At 39.4% G+C, this 7,052-nt stretch overlaps 1 non-coding gene across 1 annotated transcript; it reads left to right on the top strand.

Annotated features, from left to right (window-relative positions):
• Positions 1 to 4,049: 4,049 nt before the first annotated feature.
• Positions 4,050 to 4,156, top strand: LOC112417669 (small nucleolar RNA R71). The gene has a single exon (XR_003008262.1). It is a non-coding gene; the product is annotated as a small nucleolar RNA R71 (small nucleolar RNA).
• The last annotated feature ends 2,896 nt before the right edge of the window (positions 4,157 to 7,052 follow it).

Genomic DNA, 7,052 nt, shown 5'->3' with positions numbered 1-7,052 from the left:
TTAAAAGGTTAATGCACCACTAAGATTAAAACGCGTTTCCTTAAAATACCTATTCATACATTTACTCAAGGGAAGCAACTTTGTGTTTTTCTCATTGGAGAATTTTATTCACTTTAAAACAAGATGTGGGTATATCAAGAAGACTTAAAACACAAGAGTTTGCTTTCATGTACAAGAATCAACCAAATAAGAGGAGACAATGAAAATTTTGTGTCATGATATTTTCAATAAAAATTAGCTACTTAACCATGCCTTTTACAATGAAACAAAACAAAAGAATAAAGTTCAAGGGAGTTTGGAAACACTACGACTAAAGACACTTTATTAGGCTCCCCCCACACTTAGGAGAAGCATTGTCCTCAATGATTCAAGATAAAAGAGAAAAAAAGAAGGAGAGGGAGAAGAATGAGATAGAGATTGAAGAGATAAGGTGAAAAAGAGGAAGAGGAAAGCTCACATTTTTATTGAGGTCCATAGGGAGGGCCTTGGAGGTTGAAGTGTTGCATCATGTTCCTAAGCATTTGGTTATTTTCTTCGGATATGCGGTTGCCCCTTAGGACATCATTTCTTAGCCCGGATAATTCAACACCTTGTCTTTGTTGCTCGGTGCTTATCCTTTGTACCTCGGTTTGGATCCATGCCCATCTTTCATTGACGTCGTTAGGGTCATGGGGTTCCTCTTCGTGGTGTATGTGTGCACCTTCTTCGTCACCTTGATTATGCTCTTCATGTACCTGTAATCCATCACCAACATACAACAAATTTTCCTCCACCTCGGGGTTAGTCCGAGATGGGTTAGGAAGTAGAAACAAAAGAGGTATGCGAAGTTGAAGTGCATAAGTAATGGGTGGGTGAATCTTAATGAAGTTCATAGCAAAAAGAGTTTCAATATTAAGCCTATTGTTGCCCTCAATTGGATTTATCCTATCTTCCTCACCCACTCCAAACTTCCTAGCGATGAAGGTAATGATACCACCGACTACTATCTCAGCTCTATTGTCAGGTCTAGCTCCTATGGAGGAAAGGTAATAAAGTAGGTAGAAACAAGTATTAACGGGATTGTTACTAAGCATTGCCCAAAGCATAAAAAGTTCATCCGTCCTAGTTGTTCCTACCTCTTTTCTAGCCCAAATAGTACAAGCCATGACTCTCTGGAGGTATCTAAGCACTGGGTTGTGAATGTTACTAGCCTTATTAATGTTGCGAGGGTTATATTGCCTTAGCCCGGTAATGCGTTTCCAAAAGAGAGCGGGGTCATAGTCTTCCGACTTTAGATTTGGATTCCAAGAGGCATGGATGAACCCCGCATTTGCGAAGTCCATTTCTAAACAAAAATTTTCAAAGGACATCTCGTAATCCATATTTAAAAGTCAGAAGGAGACTCTATGGTGGGGTTATCAAAGTTCATTTTATCCTTCGTAAATTCAATAGAACTTAGGAATTCAAAAGTGAAATTTTCAAAACCTTTCATAGGTCTAAGCATATCAACCTATCCTAAATTTCCTAGTAAGCTAAACACACTATCCCTTAGTCCTAGCACACTTAAAGTATAAGGATCAGGATATCGACAAGGATGCAAAGGTTTAGAGATAAGAATTTTATACCTGTCCCTTTGCTTGGTGTCCTTGAAGAGGATGCCATGATTCTTGGCTTGCGTTTTTTTCTTTGATTGTGGTCCTCTGGAAGAGCTTGCTCCACCTTTCCTAGATGCCATTATCCTTAACCTTGGTTGACCTTTGGTGTTTTGGGTGAAGGTTGGGTTTTGTGAAATGTTTTTGGTGGAAAAGGTTGGTGGGGTGATGGGGTTGGTGTTTGAGTGATTGTTAGGAGTTGGGTTGGGTGAAATGGTGAAGAATGTGTGGGTTTTTGGGTAGGTGAGTGGGGGCTACGAATTTGATGATTTTTGGTAGGGATGGAGGAAAGTTGTTTTTGATTGAAGGGTTATGATTGAGATGTGGATTGTGGTTGATTGGGTGAAGAAATTTTGTGAATTGGTGATGTGTTGAGGCAGATATGGAGGTTTGAGATTGTTATGGTTATGGAGGTTTTTGAGAAAAGTTTGAATGTAGAGAGATGTTTGTGGTGAAGAATGAAGGAAGAAGAAGATGAAAGGTGAGGTTTATCTTTACCTGGAGTCGGGCACGGCCGTGCCAACCTTACCCGGGCCGTGCCTACTTTCTGGAGTTTTGGAAGGTGTTTGGAAGGTGAGGTCTGGCACGGCCGTGCCAGTGTGAGCACGGGCCGTGCCAAGGTTCTGGATATCGGGGTTTCAAAATTTTCCCTTTTCTTGAATCATATTCGGATAATTACCTACAAAACAATTAAAAACAAAACAACAAAACAAAACAAAAGCTGTTAAATGCGTGGGTTGCCTCCCACGAAGCGCTTCTTTATAGTCATTAGCTTGACGTTATAAGAAAGTGTCCTTAGAAGGGATCAAAGAGGTCATATTGTGTAGATGGTGCTAATGAGCGTTCTTTCACATCATGACCTTTAACCATGTTACAAGAATAGAGAGCGGGACCTTTCATATAATTCTCCAACTCAAACCCAATCAACTCATCACTCACTTGAAAAACAATCCTACCATTCTGAACATCTACTATAGCACCCGCAGTGGCGAGAAAGGGTCGTCCTAAGATTATAGGGCACTCATTGTCCTCATCTATGTCGAGCACCATGAAATCAGTTGGGATGTCTATCCCTTCTATTTTAACAGGGATGTTCGACATATCCGACAGGTTGGATATCAGAACGATCGGCTAACTTCAATGTTGTTTCGGTAGGCTATAACTCTCCCAACCCCAGCCTTTTAAAGAGGGGTAAGGGCAACAGACTAACACTTGCTCCTAAATCGCATAAGGCTCGGTTTAAGGTTTCACTCCCTATCATACAAGGGATCGCAAAACTTCCTGGATCTCTAAGCTTTGTAGGTGGCTTCTTGATGATCGCACTATTTTCCCTTGTCAAAGCTATTGTTTCATTACGATCTATAGCCTTTTTCTTTGAAAAAATTTCTTTTAAAAACTTGGCGTATAGAGGCATACGAGACAAAGCTTCAGCGAAGGGAATCTTAATGCAAATTTTTTGAAGTATGTTTAAGAATTTAGTGAATTGAGCCTCCAAGTCGAGCTTAGTAAGCCTTAATGGTGTAAGGGCTTTGTTCTTATCAAGCGGTTTCTCACCTTCTATCGCACCTTTCTTACCTAGACACTTAACACTCTCTCCCTTGACACTTTTGGCTTTAGCAACGGTCTCTTCTAGCTTACCACCCCCAAGAAAAATAGCGTTGACATGAGCTTTGGGGTTTGTTTCAGGTTGACCAGGAAAGACTCCTGTTTTTTGAGAAGAGGTGGCCACTTGTTGGGCCACTTGGGAGATTTGGGTCTCAAGCATTTTGGTGTGTGTGGCGATAGAATCAACCTTGGTAGTGAGTTTGGAGAGAGAGTCGTTCAGAAATCCCGTTTGGTTTTTCAGTTCTTGAAGATTTTTATTTTGATTAGCTATGCAGTTTTCCAATAAAATCTCCAAACTTGATTTCTGAGCCACTCTCTGGTTGTTTGTATAGCCAGGTGGTGCTGCTTGTCCATAGGAACCTTGAGGATTTTTGTAAAAATTTTGATTTGGCCTCATTCCTTGGTTATATTGAGCGTAATTCAGTTGCTCAGTATTGGCAGCACTACCTATTTGACAATCAACACCGATATGACCGGATATACCACAGATTTCACAAGGAGGGGATGCAGAAGAAGGTGCGACAACATTAACATTAAGTTTTTCAAATTTTTGGGTTAATGCCTCAACCTTAGCAGCAAGGTGGTTATATTCAGAGACTTCGTATATACCTGCCTCTTTCTTAGAGGGAGTAGGAGCGGTGACGGCTCTCTCGTTGGTCCATTGGTAATGATTTTGAGCCATGTCTTCAATCAGGGCATAAGCCTCTGTATAGTTCTTGTTCATTAGAGCTCCTCATGCAGCTGCATCAACAGACATCTTAGTGGTATATGACAAGCCATTATAAAACGTGTGGACTATAAGCCACTTTCTCTAGGCCATGGTGGGGACAAAGTCTAAGCATTTCCTTGAAACGCTCCCACGCCTCATAGAGAGACTCCCCATCTTTTTGATTGAACCGCATGATTTGATCTCTAAGTTTAGCGGTTTTAGATGGGGGGAAAAATCGGGCAAGGAGTGCTCGCCTCATATCGTCCCATGAAGTGATGGAACCGACTTCTAGGGAATGGAACCAAGCGCTAGCTCTATCCCTTAAGGAGAAGGGAAAGAGATGGAGTCTTAAGGCTTCTTGGTTCTCTTTTATGGTGCCGCTGAGTCTAAGGAAGGAAGAAATATGGAGATTTGGATCCTCAGTGGGTGATCCAGAAAACTGATTTTGCTGCACTAAATGGAGTAGTGCAGGCTTGATCTCGAAGTTATTACCCTCAACCGTTGGGTACACGATAATAGCTTGTGGCTCTTCCATTGAAGGAGTAGCATACTCTTTCGATCTCCGGAATAAATTCTCCGAGACTTTTACTTCTTCGCATAAGAAATTGAGAACCCAAGAAGTTAATTGGTAATAAAAAGAAAGAAAAATAGAAGAGAAGAGGAAAAGAAAAGAGTTCTAATCACAAAGAAAGAGTTAATCAAATTAGTTTACTCCCCGGAAGCGGCGCCAAAAACTTGATGAGATAAAACCGCAAGTGCACGGTTCTATCGAAGTAGTAAAAAGAGTATCGTTCCGACATGGAGTAGTTCAATTCAATTAACCTTTAGAGATGATTAGAAGAGAAAAGAATTATAAGTTGGGGGTTTTCAAGCGTTGAAAGTTAATAGTATAAAAAGAGCCTTGGGATCGTTGGTTTCATCTAAATAGCAAGTCCTTCTCAAACCAAAACTATAAGCTTATAATGTTATGTTAGACCTAATTTCTCAAGACAGTTTCTCTTATGTTCCTCTAGCAACCAAGCCTATTTCGCTGACTTGATTACTATTAGATTTTGGTTCCTCTAACAACCAAGCCTATTTCGCTGACTTGATTGTTATTAGTTCCCTTGAAGATCGAAACTATATGTCTCAAAGATTGCAAAGCCTATTTCGCTGACTTTGCAATCCTTGTCTGAATTCACTTGTTCGAATATCAAAGCTCCACTTTCCTTTTATGAATTGATATTTGGAATAATGGATAAACAATTATCAAACCCTTCACTTTCGTTTCCACAGTTTGATAATGGTTGATCCATGTTAAAGCGGTGAATTCAGATAAGAAATTTGGGTTACATAAGATTAAGGCTTAGAGCTTGGTTTGATTAGGATTATGTCATTTAGACTTATCCAACAATCCCAAGACAAGGAGAAGTCTACTCACTCATGTTCATCATAGACATGGGGGAGAAGAGAGAAAGCATAAAGGTAAATGACATGAAAATAAAGGGAAAAGAAAAGAACTTTAATTAGAAAAGCAATTGTCACTTATTGTATTCCAAGTAAAGATGAATATTTGTGATGGATGGCTACTCTATTTATAGCATTTGTTCGACTTAAAATCTAAGCTATTACATTCGGGCTAAAAATAGAGTAGCTTAAAATCTAAGCAAAAGCAGCAAAAGTGACTCTGGAGGGTGGCACGGCCGTGCCAAGCTTCTGACTTGGGGGAGACATATTTTTGTCTCTCAATCTTCATATTTTGCATCCAATCGGCTCCAAGTCCCTTTCTTTTGCTCCAAGACTCAATCCATCCAATATTCATTCCTGAAATATAATAAAATGCAATTTAAAGTAAACTATCCTAAAAAGGAAATAATACTAATATAAAATCAAATAAAATCTAAATAAAACTAAACTAAAAAGCATATTAAAATAGTCAATAAATGACTCATCACCTGTCAGATAGAATACCACTATCGTGTAAACAAATAGTTTTAGAGTAAGCATTACAAAACTTAGGAAATTTTTTTGTAGTAAGAATTGAGTCTTTATATTACCAAATTTTTTTTCATATCCACAATTCAAGATCTAGGTATTGGTGGTGGACTCCAATCGAATAATAGAATTTTCATTTTTTAATGGAAAAAACAGAAATGATGAGATGGTCCAGATTTTTATTGTCTATCCAAAAATTTTATTATTTGGAATCAAGGATTTACGCCGTAAAACTTATCTGATCTTTAAAAATGTTATCATTTTTATTTTCAAACTTAATCTTAATAATTTTTTTCGGACATTATTCAAATTAAAGATCTTGAAGAAGTCGAGCTACAAGAAAAATTCTTGCTACCATAGTAGCAGCATGGATAAGAGCGGAAATAGGAGTAGGACCTTCCATAGCATCTGGTAACCATACATGAAGAGGGAATTGGGCAGATTTCGCAACTGATCCGCAAAATAACAAGAGGGCGCACAAAGTAACAAAAAAAAGATTCACCTCATTCTTATAAATTAAGTTATTGAATATTTGAAATAAATCCTGAAATTCCAAACTACCCGTTATCCAATAAAAACCTAAAATTCCTAATAATAAACCAGAATCCCCCACACGATTAGTTACAAACGCGTGTCGTCCAGCGGAGCCTAGAAGAAGGTGACTCGCGCAGACAGCTGACTCCTTCTTTTCAATAGAAAGGAATAGCCAAACCAACCCAGCTGGCTGGTCAATCTCAGAGATCTTATCGGCCGGAAAACCTGAGACGGACGACCACGGTCCCGACCTTATCAGCACCGGAGGTGTACTAATCAATGAACCCACCCTCGAAACCTACTTTCTTTTCTGACAAAATCCACCAAGCCTAACCGGTCATGACATGGGCCAGCCAATGCGTATAAGCTTGGGCTTTCTTAACGTGGCTCATTTGACGACTCAGTACATGGATGTCACGAGCCTATTGGCATAGAATATCGAATCATTTCCACGTAAGCTGGTTGTACAAAGTTTGTTTGTTCATATAGGCAGTGTGATTGGGGGAGATTTTGTTTGCTCCGCAAGTTAGCCAGAGCCAGCCAGTTTTTCATTAAACAGGCATGATAGTCTTCAACTGCAGAAAAGTAGTGCGGAGAAC

This window comes from Medicago truncatula, chromosome 8, assembly GCF_003473485.1.
Source record: "Medicago truncatula cultivar Jemalong A17 chromosome 8, MtrunA17r5.0-ANR, whole genome shotgun sequence".
Taxonomy (NCBI): Eukaryota; Viridiplantae; Streptophyta; class Magnoliopsida; order Fabales; family Fabaceae; genus Medicago; species Medicago truncatula.
The sequence above is the reverse complement of the archived record's forward strand: the minus strand, read 5'-3'. Positions and strand labels throughout refer to the sequence as shown.